This window comes from Dasypus novemcinctus, chromosome 29 (genome assembly GCF_030445035.2).
Source record: "Dasypus novemcinctus isolate mDasNov1 chromosome 29, mDasNov1.1.hap2, whole genome shotgun sequence".
Lineage (NCBI taxonomy): Eukaryota > Metazoa > Chordata > Mammalia > Cingulata > Dasypodidae > Dasypus > Dasypus novemcinctus.
In genome coordinates this window covers 9,844,611-9,858,675 of record NC_080701.1, presented here as the reverse complement: position 1 = coordinate 9,858,675, position 14,065 = coordinate 9,844,611, and the positions used below count along the sequence as shown (strand labels likewise).

Below are 14,065 nucleotides of genomic sequence, written 5' to 3'. Positions count from 1 at the left end.
TACTCTTCTGAGTCCTCGTTTGTAAACTGAGATGATCTCTAGGGTTTTTATGCCCGTGTATTTTAAAGGTACAGAAATGATACAAATCAGTTATTGCTTCTTCATTCACAAAAAGAATACACGTGGCTTGTAGCAGGTTTAGAAAACAGAGATAAGCAAAGGGTCGGGCATTTCCTTCACTTTTATGGGTCCACGATTCTTCATAACCTGGTGTGCATCAAGACTGCTAGAGCCGCGAGATACTGCAGCGGTCACCAAGTTCACTCGCTGAACTCATGGGGACGCTGAGACGTGGCCTGTCCAAGGACACGCAACATACATCGCCATGAGGTGCGGGGAGTTTCTAAATGTTCCGTCTTCTGATTGTTTGTGAATGGCATATTTTTATGTTTACCTTGAAAGTTCTCTAAAAAAGTGTGAACTCTGAACCCTAAGTTCTTGGACGCAGATGTGCCTGGCTGTCTTTTCCCTGTGAAGGGATGTTTCTTAGGCTTCTATGGCCACCTGTTGGTGTCTCCAGAAAACACAAGCAGCCCGGCCTACCTGGCACATGCAATGTGGCCCACTGCGTGTATCCTGGCCAAGCGTGTCACGGGGCCCCTTCTGGACTTTCAGCTCTTTGGTCAGTGACGTGGAGCTGTCCCGAGATGAGCTGACCTCACTTCACCAGGCCTGGGTGCCTGAGCAGACACCGTATGGGGTCAGTGGCAAAACAGATTTCGAAAGGGAAGAGCCAGGCCTAAAAGGGGGGGGGGGGATGTGACGGTCCTTGACCAGTGACTGCTGAGGCGGGGGCCGGGGGTGACATGCCGGGGCAGCCTGGGATTCGCTCTCCACATCGGCCACGCTCTGCCACAGACAAAACATAAACATGCGGCCCTCCTGATTTCCTTGCCATTCCAGCCTGATGAGTCAACCGGCGTTGGGAGAAGCCAGCCTGGCTGAAAAGGTGCTTCCCTGAAACCATATTCACTTCAAGTGACCGTCACTGTTGCCTGGCAGTGGCCACAGACTCATGTTTACATCATCGTGTTTGGACTTCAAAATTTAAATACTTAAATTTTTAAAAAAATTAAATATAAGTTGGTGCGTGCATCAAGTATCACATTAGATTACCAGGGGTTCTGGACCTTTTTTTGTTCCATGGACCCCTCTGGAGAAAACCTTGGACCCCTTACTAAGTCCACACTACACTACAGTGTGTTATTTAATAACTGCGTCACACCTGCACCCACACGTCCCCACAAGAAGAATGTTTTGTGAATTTCAGTTCAAGCTCAGGGACCCCTGGCTAAGAACCCCTGGATTAGACAGAGTTCTTATAAAGAGCTACTGATCTCATTATGCTGCCTCCTTCTAAGACTGAACTTTTTAAACTTTTTTAATGCAAAGGAAATAAAGGACTTCCATTTATTATCTGATTCTATTTGTTTTCTTTCCCTAAAGGAGCAACAATATTTTTGGAGGAAACAATGGCATACTGAACAAAATAAAGTATTAAAAATATAGAATTTATTTACACTTTTGACTACTGCTAAATGGATACTTTACAAAATATTTGTTCACAGCCCTTGGTTATTGCCCTCAGTTCATGACAAGTACTCATATTTTTATCTCAAAGGAATTTCAATACACTGTTTTCTTTTTCCTTAGCTGAAAATTCTTCTCACCATGTAAGGTATTTTGAAGAATAAACATTATTTTTAATATTTTGTTCCTATCAATTTGTATTCCATATGGGGGAATTTGCATGAGGTAAGAATGCACACCATGGGCATTTCAAATGAAGTTCTACAATCTTATAATAATCTTTATTATCCTGGATATTTTATCGACACAATGTTTTGATACCTGGATATACCTAAACTGCTCATTCTCATTCAGCTGTTTGATATTAAGCAAATACAACCTTCATATGGCAAGAGAGTCTTGAATTTAGGATCTGGTTGCAGGGAGATGAATTCTACTGGTTTGTCATCTTTCTCTGAGAATAATAGTAATAACCCTGAAAGTCTCAAAAATTTCAACCACTCACAAGTTATAACAAGTGTTTTCATTTCTTTCTTTTTCCTTTCTTTCTCCACTTAATAATAGGTATGTGCAAGTCAATGTAAAACCTTGGATTCAATACAATTTATTTGTATTGTATTGTATTATTTGTATTAAAGGAAACAACTATAGCAGCATGCAATTAACTGTAAACTAGATACTGGTTCCTCATCTGTTAGTCAAAGACAAACGCTGCTTCCACTAAAACATTTAGCAAGTAGCTGTGTAATTTAGGATGGGTCTATTTTAAGCTCATTTCCTGTTTACATGAGCATCCCCAGTCTAATTCTGATTAGCATCCTGACATCCGCCTTAATTAGTACTTGTATTTTGGCTTTGTAGTTAATTGAAGACAACACACTTCGCCTAGGAAGAAAAGTTCTGTACAAATGGAAATCTGGAGAAAATCTTGAAGTTGAAGAGAACTGTTTATTCGCACAACCCTCTTTCAGCAAGGGCTCTTAGTCAGGAGAACATCTCGTGGGCGGTAGAATACCTTCCCTCGCTCGGTTCTTTTTAAAAGATCTGTCTTGGATTGTACTTGAAATAAACTGTTGGTGCATGTAAGTTACAGTTGTGTCAGTGAACGCTGGTATGTGGTATGGATTCAATTTCGAAGCCGTACTGAATCAGATAAGGCACAGGAAGGCTGAGAGGTGGACTTTTGTGGGGATTGCTTTTTGCCATGGGATCCCGGCAAAGAAGGAAATTTGTGTTGAAAATAAAAAAACCAAACAACTGATTTGTAAATAAAGTCATTTTAAAAGAAGCCAAACCAGAGACGATTTTGAGACTCTTGGCACAGGCACGGATGGTCTAGGATGACTCGAGCGTCGGCTGTTGGCAGGCACGGCGGCCAGTCCTGCACAGGGCTTCTCTTACTAAACCCCACCGCTGCTCTTTTTGAACAACGAAAGTGAGACGCGGACAAGTTAGGTACCTTGTCCAGACCACTGTCAGGTGAGGATTTGAACCCAACTCTTGTTTACTCCAAAGCCCGTGCTCTTTGTCCCGCAGCATGGCTGCCCATGAGCTTTTCGGCAGTTTGATCTAGAGCTGTAAGGTGGGCCTGGGATACCAGGCAGGGAGCTGGGGAGCTGTCCCGAGCTCAGGAGAGGGAGGCCATTTACGCTGCAGGTTTTCTCATAAAATCGACGAGTGAGAGTGCTCTGGGCAGGCAATCTGCCAGCACAGATTTAAAAATCCCACCTGGAAGTCTAGCGGGAGGAGGCAAAAGGACGGGGAAAGCAAAAAGTCCTGCAGGTCAGCCGGACGGAGGCCAGCGAGCCTGACCCCTACGTTTCCACCAGACAATGGCCGGAAACAGGGCGCCAGTGACCGTGGCACATTAATTAGAAAAGATAAAGTTTGGCAAGTTTATTGCAATTTTAAGTCCAGTGTGCAAACAAGTAATTTGTATACTTTTAATAGCTGGTGAGAGAAGCGGATGTGGCTCAAGCAGTCAGGCTCCCGTCTACCATATAGGGGGTCCAGGGTTCAACACCCAGGCCCTCCTGGTGAAGGCGAGCTGGCCTGTGAGGGGTTCTGCCCTGTGCGGGAGTTCTGGCCCATGTGGAGAGCAGGTGCAGTAGGATGACGCAACGAAAAGAGATAGAGAGAGACAGTAAGAGACACAGCAGAACAGGGAGCTGAGGTGGCACAAGAGAATGATCGCCTCTCTCCCCTACTCTGGAAGGTCCCAGGATCGGTTCCCAGAGCTGCCTACTGAGAATACAAGCAGACACAGAAGAACACACAGAGAATGGATATAGAGAGCAGACAATGGAGGCGGGGGGCTGGGGGGGGGGAGAAATTAAAAAAAAAAAAAAAGCTGGTGTTTATCAGCTAGCTGTTTCCACAAAAGGGAAATGCCATAAATATGTTGTCTGCATGCATACATATGTTGTATAGTGGTGTGCAGTACATTTTAACAGCCAGTTTAATTATGAGAGCTGTTATCTTTTGTGATAATGAATTTTTTTTTGAGGGAACCGGGCTGGGGATTGAACCTGGGACCTTGTATGTGGGAAGCCAGTGCTCAGCCACCGAGCCACATCCGCTCCCGAGTTGGTTTTTCCATTTGTTTCGCTGGTTGTTTGTTTTGAGAAGGCACCGGGAACCAAGCCTGGGACCTCCCGTGTGGGAAGCAGGTGCTCAACTTCTTGAGCCACATCCGCTTCCACACATTTTTATTGTTACTGAGTTTCATTCAGCTGTTTAATAATGAAAGCGTGTTTGGGTTTGCTTGCATGTTTTACTGACTGTATAGCCAATTAGTAATGGAAAGCTGGGACTGAGGCAATTGAAGGAGCAGGAAGATTTCATCATTCAATTTTACAGATGAAAATGAAGTACTTCATGACCTTTTAACTATGGCCTTCCATTCAGTGAGCCAAGGACAACAGCGAGCTTGATGTACATTTATGAAATGAGATAACCACCACCAAAAAGCTGGGTCTAAAGCTGGTACCCTTTTTCATTCAGAATACACAAGGGAAATGTGGAGAGAATGCACTGCATTTGCCTCAAGACTTAGGGACAAAAGAAAATTTGCACATTTAAAATCCTAACTCATCTTTTTCTCCCTCTCAGAATGATGAATTTCTTCAAGGTGCAATATCCTAATCTGCTATAAAAATAACTCTTCCAGGGCTAATTTGTGAACATTTTCTTGTACTTTGGAATCCGATGAGACATTAAAGTCAAGAAATGCCTAAATTAAAATTTAATAAAAATTCCTCAGTAGGATAACTAGAGATTTTTTTTTTACTGGAAGGGAATGAAATATTTTCCTAGAAAGCCCTCTCTTGGAGAATGTTTTCTAAGACATGGATCCCGTGGCTCATCATCACCCACCGGGACATGGCATCGTGTTGATTTGGACCACCTGCCGTGTACACATCAAGTCTTGGTCACCTTTATATTCCTCACAGCTTCAAAAACACCCATTGAAGCAAAACGGAGGAGGCAGGACTATGAACAACTGCCATCAGTTTGGAGAAGGATTTTTGAAGACTAGAACTTTTGGTACTCATAAAATATTAATAGTAGGAGGCAGGGAGAGGTAGCAGAAGGCAAAGTGAAATAAGAAGAAAAACCTACGATTAAAAATTACTCATTTTCTTAAGGTAGCATGGAGCCCGTTTTTTGAAATTATTTATGGTAAATCTAAAATATATTCTCTGGGATGTACAACTTTTAAAGACATGTAAAGTGTAAGAATAAAAAGGATGCTGAAGGAAGAATGTATTGCATTTTTTTGGCAATGTCAAATGTGGCAAGATCAAGAAACATTTAACTCTTTCTTTGGGTATTTTGTCTTTAAGTCTCATTTACTTTTCCAACATTTGTTACAGGTTCTTGATTTTAATTAAATTTCAGGGGTTATATTTATTGGTTCAATTCTTTTTAACCTCTCAGTTCAAGTCAATCGTCTGACGTTGGCGTTATTGCACCTTAAGTAAGAGGTGATGTGATTACAAGGTTCTGTCTGCTGCTCTTTGTAAACTGATACTACAAACAGAATTGAGACGTAAAAGAGCCGAGCCTCTAATTAGCCCGCCAACCTTGTCATCTAATTCTTTCACTTATATCCATAGAAAATCATGCACAATAGTGTGTACAATGAACAAAAGAAAACAGTAATGCGTTTGGGTGTATTAACACCATATATTTTTGGACACTTGAAAAAAATAATCGGTATTGCTGTTACAACTCTAAGGCAGGTTAATATTACTGTATTTGCTCTGCAGATGGATCTGAAAGATAATTTAAGGCTATTTAGGATGACTAGTGGGCAGGGCTATGATTATAACTAGTTATTAGGAATTTATTGAAATAAATATAACTGGAGATGAACATTTTGAGGTCAGGTCTATCTTACAGGGATTCCTGGTTCCAGTGTGAACTGTTCCGTGCTGGACAACAAAGCCATAGAGAGCTGTTCCTGGCCTCTGGGAGTGGGGAAAGAGGGGACGTGGTTGGGCCTGATAATAATCTGACTTTTCTAAGGTAAGAGATGAAGAGTGAGTCATTGGATCTTTTCAGATTTCAGTTTTCTCTCTGTGAAATGAAGATGTTGATGGCTTAGATGTTTTTCGGGTCCCTTCCAACTCCAACTTTTTATGATTTATGAGAAAATTATTCTCATACAGAAGAGTAACTATATCCCTTCCGTTGCTTTGCTTGCTATTCTAAGGACCAGCCGGGCAGGGGTCAAAGCCATGCGCCGCGGTCCAGGAGCAGATGCACGCGTGCTACACGAGGAGAGAGGCAGCTGCCGGGGGCCAGGGCTTCCTCCTACTTGTTGGCTTTTTTTTTCTTTGAAGGCCATGAGAATTGAACCCAGGACCTTGCACATGGGAAGCAGGTGCTCAACCACTGAGCTACACCTGCTCCCCAGTGAGAGCTGGTTTTTCCATTTGTCTTTAGGAAGTACCAGGATTAAACCTGGGACCTTATACTTGGGAAGCAGGTGCTCAACCACCGAGCTACACCTGTTCCCCTAAACAGTACATTTCTAATACATTTATTGAAAGAATGGATAAAGGACAGGTAAACACATCATTCTGACAAAATTTGGAATAAGTTAATAGATAAAAGTCTGCCCACAAACATTTCAGTAGACATTTATCTTCATTTCTACCCCAAAGCAAACTGTATATACACATATATGTATGTGTATATGTTTATAAATATATAAATATGTGCATAACACATGTATTTATATTAATGGACACAAATATTTTATCTTTTTGGAAGAAATCTAAAAACTAAACCTATATACACTCTGACAAATATGAAAGGGAAGTCTATCAGTTTGCCAGATAGTTTTGATCTTTCCTTTCCATTGGTTATACAAGAGGCTCTGCTGACCCACGCAGAAACTTCGCGCCAATTAGAAAAAGGTGGGCAGACCCCGCCGTGCAGGTGTGTGGCTTAGTGAAGTATCAGTCCTTCTTACTAATTAGAAAAGTCCCCTTCCTCAGCGTGGACCAGCTCCCTGCGAGGCTTGGGGACTTGAGGGCAGGCTGGTGCTCAGCGCCCAGTTGTCCCCTTGACTGGGTGCACTTGGGCAGACCATGGCCATATGGGTTACGTTTAGCAGCTAGGATGGGCCTCCTTTCTGGAAGCTTATTATCCAGATCAACCCTCTCCCGCCACAGGCATGCTCCTTGAAGTATGCTACCAGGAGAGGGCGGAGCTGGCCCTAGACCTACCAGAAGATGCACAAGCACTTGCAGAGCCTCCCGGGGGCACGGCACCCTGCTGGGGCGGAGCGGAGAGAATAAGAAAAGTGGAGATGGGCCCTGCGGTCAGGACAACAAACCCAGGGAGTGCGGAGTGATCTGGACTTCAGGCTCTGAATACACCACCCCCTGGGTTTCCTGATTCCTGCTTTATGTACAGAGATTGGGTAAGAGGATTTCGAAAGTACCCACCTAGGGTTATTGGTTTCTTATCTCTTATCTGCAAAGCACAACCAGCAAATTTTGTCCAGTGCTCAATGTCACAACAGCTGCCAGCGTGGCTCGGTGCAAGGGCTGGAGGGGCTTTGGGGGCTTCGCTGCCTCAGCAGGGTTTAAGCCTCAGAGCACAGCAGGGTGGGGACTGGGGTCTGGGCAAATGCGCAGCGACAGGACAGGATGCGTGGGAAGAGGGGAACGGCACAGCACCTGCAGTGGCCACCGAGGTGGTTCCTGCGGGGGCAGGGAGGCGCGGGCAGCAGGGCCTTCTGCGCCATTCCGTCCCTCCTCCTGACCACGGCCATGTCACTGCCACGCGCTGGGTGTCAAGGTATGGGCTGGGTCTTTGGCTGCAAGGGGCTGGATCCTGACCAACATCCTGCCATGCTCTGAGCAAGCACCCAACCAGCTACCCAGCTACCCAGCCCCTTGTCCCCAGAGATCCCCCTCACACGTGGGCAGAGACCTCAAGAGGGACCTTGATCCATAACCCCAGATCTGTGCCACGTTCTCCTGCTTCAAAGGAGACTCCAATGAGGTGAAGAGAGTATTTAGTATTAGAAATGGGAAGTTTTCCAGACGCTGAGGGTTCAAATATTTGGACTCCTGCAGAATTTTAACCCAGGGTGTAATGCCTCAAACGACAAAACAATTTATGGAGTGGCTTCAAGTCAGGCGGGAGAGTAGCCAGAGTTTGGGAGGAAAGCCAAGGAACCTGCATTTCTGTAATACTTGCTCTGGTGCCAGCGATAAACACGCGGGCACCCCTTGAACCCTCTGCCCTCTGGAGAGGTATTTCAGGGGCTGCAAGGCTCTGCAAGCATAACTTAATCTTCAAATGCTCAGTAGACACACGGGGTCTAGATCAGGAAACTTTTCCTCAGCTCTTTATGGAAGCTTCCGAAGGAACCCACTTGAGCCTACTACGGAAATTTCACCTCACGTAGAGGTCTCTGCCTTTCTCTGGGCAGTTTACCAGGCTGTGTGCTTGGTTTTGTCCCCATGACAGTGTCCTCTAAGCCACAGAACAAGGGCTTACCCCAGATTCAAAGACGAAGAGAGGGCTGGTGTAGTTCAAAGAGACATAAAAATGACCTTTATCAGCATCATGTGGACTTTATCTAGACTTCCCTAAGAGTTTTTAAAAATTTTTTTAGGAGGTACGAAGATCGAACCCAGGACCTCATACATGGGAAGCAGGTGCTCAACCACTTGCGCTACACTGGCTCCCCTCATTTTTTTTAAATTTTTTTATTTTTTTAAATATTAATTTACTTATTTATTTATTTATTCCTCTCCCCTCCCCTCCACTCCAGTTGTCTGTTCTCTGTGTCCATTTGCTGTGTGTTCTTTGTCCGCTTCTGTTGTTGTCAGCAGCACGGGAACCTGTGTCTCTTTTTTGTTGCGTCATCTCGTTGCGTCAGCTCTCCGTGTGGGCGGCGCCATTCCTGGGCAGGCTGCGCTTCCTTTCGCACTGGGCGGTTCTCCTTATATAGGTGCTTGGCTTCTTGCTTATTTTGAATGCTTTTTCCTCTATTTTTCTATCTAGTCAAATTCTTTCTCTCCAAGGATATAGAGTTTTTCCAAATTCAGTCTATGCTCTTAAACTCATCATTCCCTACTCTAAGAGTCTCCTCAGGGGCTGCTTTCTCCTACCTATGTCGCACTTAGCAACGAAAGAGATCTTTATAAAATGCAAATCTCATAATGGCCTTACCCGGGTTTTCCGCTCCCTTGAGATGTTTTAACGTAGGAAGGGAAAGAATGCAGGAGTCACTAGCAACCTTTAGATAACCAAGTTACCAACGCCTATTTCTATTCAAATGGAAACATAATTTTTAATTGCACAATGTCTTCACTCCGAATGGGAAAAACTCCTAAATGTACAAAATCTGAAGCTTTTCTTGGTGACTTGTTTCCAGCACTGACTCTAGGCCACTCTTTCGCACAGTAGGTAAGTGGGTGTCTTGGGAGGCAAAGTATTAAATTGTGAATAGTTCTTGCTCTTTCTATCAGATTGAGGAGCCTGAGAAGGGGAGGATAAGGAAGGCCAAAGAAGGGGTTGAGAGAAAAGGGGAATAAATCTTTAAAGAGAGAGATAGAGATAGACATTGGGGAGAAAAGGAGTAAAACAGCTGAGGTTTTTCTACATCCAAGTTATTCTTGCAGGGACTCAATATCTGGCTGAGAAGTATTTCACTTCTGTGGGGGCTCAGGAAGGTCACATTGTGGATGTGTGCCCACTCTCATCCTCTCTTCATCTGAAATAAAAGCAGGTGCTTAGAAGTCACCCGAAGAGGTGAGAAGTACCTTCAATTAGAGGCTAAGAAAGGCCCCTCAGGAAGCTATTATGCAGCAAATCTGTCCTGTAAACACCTTTAGGGAGAGCCCCGGGGTGGCTCTCACCACATCTGTGTACAAGTTTTCCTATGCTAAAATTTTTAATCTGACCTGGGTACTTTTTTCTTTCAGCTCTGGTTAATTTTTCCTCTGGTTTCTGAGCTTTTTGCATACTTTTGATAGCCTAGATGAGGTCCAATGGTAGAGCATGAAAGGAAGCTACCAGGAAAGGTAATATTTTGGTAAGGGAGCTGATATTTTGGTACGCAGAGGAGACACATCAGAAAAGCGTCATTCCCTTTCCTTGCCTCCCTTCAGTCCTCTCCCTCACGGGCGAAACCACACTCTGAAGAAAGCTGTCGGTTCTTTCAAGAGGGACAAAGGTTGAGAATCTCCCCTTTGCACTGACCCCCCAGTTGGGGAGCTCTTCTTCCAGGGAGACCCTGCTGGGCTGCTAGGACGCAAGAGCCTAAGCAGACCTCTCGCTTATCTTCTGGGGGCCAGTTAGCCAGTGTGGAGCCTCGCGGTCTGGGGGCCCTTTTGTTTTCCCTGTTGGCAGCTTGCCTTTTGGTCGTGTACCATGCTTCATTAAGAGGGTGAGGCGCGGCCTGTCCGTTTGGCTTGCTTCAGGAGCTCTAATGGGGGCTTTGCTGGGGAAAGCAATAGAAGCCAGTGAAGGGAAACGTGGGGATTATCCGTGGATTAGTGGGTGTCCGACGCTTTTCACTAGAGAGACTCCTTTTTAGATAAAAAACATGTGCACCCCGACGTGCCGGTAATTATACCATTAGTACCTGAACAAGAAAGGCACGTGTGAAAGGCTTGCGCACTTTACGAGCCTTCTGGTGCTCAACGGCATTCTGTTCCTCCACCAAATCCTCTGGGAAAGACATCTTTCATTCCGAAACATCCTTACGCTGACTTCCCTGTGGCTCAGACCAAGGAAAATAATGGAGTTTTCAGGAAGAAAACTGTTGGGAGCTCTGTCACAGAAATAGATGGTTAGGATTCTCTGAAATAATGAATACTGAACATCAAGGAGAAAGAAAGAACAAACCAGCTCCACCTGGCTGATATTGGAATTGCCGTTTGTGAAGGCGTCAATGTGGAGGTGGCGAATGATTTTCTTATTTTGATGATTCAATATGTGTGCGAATCGAAGGAATCAGAATCAGCTGTCGTGGGACCGCGGTTACAGAGAGTATGAGCCCAACATGCTCTTAGTGGATGGGGCCCCGGGTTAAGAATTTCAGAGTACAGGCAGAGAGAATGCTACCATCAGGCACAATTACCAAGGCTTGCATAGTGCTAAGAGAACCAACTAAAGTTCTTTTATACCAGCTGCAGTCCATGTTTGAATGTTGTTTCTCTTTACGGATTGTTTTAACAATTGTTCTCAGTTCTCTCAACAGATAACTTTGTCTTCTTCAGCATCCAGCAAATTGAGATCATCCAGTGTGGACGACTTCAAGTTGCTGGCATCACCTGCATCCTTGGAGCCAAAAACGCTGTTCTTGTCTTCCTCTGTGTTCTTTCTGGGGCATCTCATCCTTTCCCTATTTGCTGATGACTCTCTGGTCGGAACCCCTCGCCCTGTCTTCCCCCACGTGTAGACTCATGCCTGGACCTGCCTGCTGGACACGTGGACCTGGACAGGCTCCTCGTCCTCACCACTTCCTTCCTGACCGGCTTCTCTTCTGAAAACCGCATCTCCCTGGAACCACCGTTCCTCCAAGGACCCGAGGCTGCAGCCTGGGGGGTCCTGTACTTCTCCCCTTCACTCCAAGCCTCCGCTAATCGCCAGGCACCAACTGTTTTACTTCCTAAATATTTCTCAGCTCCATACTTCCCCGTTTAGCTTTGCTGTACTTGCTAAAGACCCTCGTGGTCTTTCCCCCGCACTCCTACGAGGACTCTTAATGATGCTCCATCCCTGAAAGTCAGGTCCACGCTTCTTAGTGTGACATTCAAGGCTCCTCCTGACCTCCCTCTCCTCTTTGCCCCTCTCCACCTTCCATGTGCTGCAGTTTGACATTGTTTATGAATTCCAAAAACAGACACTGGATTGTGTTTGTAAAACGATCTGTTCCTCTGGGCATATTGGATTGTATTAAATTCAGAGGTTTCACTTTTACTTGATTAAATTACGATGAGGGCTTTGATTGGGCCACGTCAGTAGGGCATTGAGTCCCCACTTCCTAAGTGGGTGGGAATTCATAGAGAAAATGACAGGGCAGAGGAGAGAGTGAGTTTTGATGCTGGAGCCCCAGGAAGTAAATACATGAAGAAGGAGGACACAGAATTAGGCACATAGGAGAAGAACACAGAGGAATAGAGATGGCTCATTAGACATAGCAGAGGCCCCAGGAAGAGAGATGAGCCTGATAGTCTACAGCTGACCTCGTGATGAGAGCAGAGCAGCTGAGCCTGGAAAGAAATGAGTCCCAGGAAAAGAGAAGAGCCTTATGCGAGCCTACAGCTGAGATTAGAAGGCTGAACCCTTGCAGATATCTGCAGCCAGCTTGCATCAACTCGTGGCAACAGGCTTTGGGTAAGAAAGTACCTCTTATGGTACCTTGAGTGGGACTCTTTAGGGCCTGGTAACTATAAGCTTCTGCCCCAAATAAATACCCTTTATAAAAGTCAAGAGAGTTTGGGTATTTTGCATCAGCCCCCTTCCGGCTGACTGATAGCCCGAGCTACAGTGTTCATTCCTTCTAATGAAATCTCCTTCCGCCTTCCTTCATCTGACTGCCTCTAACCCCTCAGCCCTGAACCCTGCGGCCAGGCCAAGTGCCCTTGTCTGCAGTCCTGGTACAGCTTGTGCGTAACTGGCTCTTGCCACCTGTATACAACATTATATTGCAATTTCCTGTTAATTCATCTTCCTTCCCACTCCTACCTTGAGGAATACAGTCGAGATGGGTAGGAGTGCCTACACTGAGGTGAATTTTTCCTTAGAAAAAAGGCTGAAAAATTCTTCAGCGTTCTGTCCTGCTGAGAGGAGGGGTCTGCTCATCCTCCCCGGGAATCAGGGCAGGTTTGCCACCTGCTTGGAACCATTGGAACGTGGCTGCGCGGCTTCTCCGTCTGGGTTGGGAAAGGGGGCGACGCCTTCCCTTGTTCTCTGGGATACTGGCTTTGGGGGCCCAGGGCTGCACGGGGAGAAGCCTGACCACCCCGAGGTCGCCGTGCTGTGAGGACGCTCAGGCCGCGTGGAAAGGCCGTGAGCAGGAGATTGGCTGGAAGCTCAGGTGTGCCAGTGAGGAAACCTCTGGGTGGTTCCATTGCCCAGCTTTCAGGTGGCCTCGGCCTTAGACACCTTCCAGCGGGGGACCCACAGGTTGTGGCAACACCCCTCAGGTGCCCATCCCAATCCCTAAGCCACGGGATCCAGGAGCACAATAAAAGGTTGTTTCTCTCCACGAAGCCTGGGGCGGCTGTGCAGCAGGACTAGAACCCACACCTGCGGAGGTGAGCCACTCAGTAAGGAGCGCCTCATCAGCCGTCCCCCCACCTCCATCTTACCTCCTCGTTCTTACACCATGCTTCCCGCTGTCTCCTCCTCAATAAAGTACTTGATTTGTTTCAGGGACTCTTTTAAGGGAAATCCAATCATGACACTCCCCTCCCACCATCAGAAATTATTCAGATGGATGGAAAGTATCTTAAAATACTTACTTTCAGGAGGTGCCAGGGATTGACCCTAGGACCTCATACACGGCAAGCAGGTGCTCAGCCACCTGAGCTACACCCTTAAAATACTTTCATAACACTTTAACTAGGCTGATGAGCAGGCTACACTCGGCACAGGGGTGGTGCTCTCGAGAAAGCATACTGATGAGAGCACGCAGCTGAGCAGACTCAAGGAGTCTAGTAAGACTATGGAACGGAGGAGATTTCTTGAAATGTCCTTGTTTGCAATGATGGCTAATTGAAGGAACTGATGTTAAGGGTCTGTTTTCATTCATAGAATATTTTCACGTGGAAAGAAAAAAAAATAACTTTGGTTCCAAAAGCCTGCAAGCCTGCCTTTAAGTAAAGTCCTGCACTTCCTTTTTCATGGGACTCCCAGGTAGCGATTTAGATGGGATTAACGTGACCAAGAGAAATTTAGGAATTAAGATGGCAATGGCAGAGTGAAGTCATTAATATTTCAATATATTCCATGTTCTTCCTTTTCTTAGTAGATTCAGTCATAAGGTGGCACT

At 45.6% G+C, this 14,065-nt stretch overlaps 1 protein-coding gene and 1 long non-coding RNA gene across 5 annotated transcripts in view; both read right to left on the bottom strand.

Moving 5' to 3' along the window:
- The window catches only part of DLC1 (DLC1 Rho GTPase activating protein), a 507,940-nt gene that overhangs the window by 122,068 nt on the left and 371,807 nt on the right, over positions 1 to 14,065 (bottom strand). The gene's annotated exons all lie outside the window — the stretch shown is intronic.
- LOC139437837 (uncharacterized) overlaps positions 1 to 14,065 on the bottom strand; it is a 50,154-nt gene that overhangs the window by 23,795 nt on the left and 12,294 nt on the right. The window contains exon 2 of the long non-coding RNA XR_011647749.1: positions 1 to 14,065. This exon is cut by the window's left edge and continues 23,795 nt beyond it. This is a non-coding gene — a long non-coding RNA (uncharacterized lncRNA).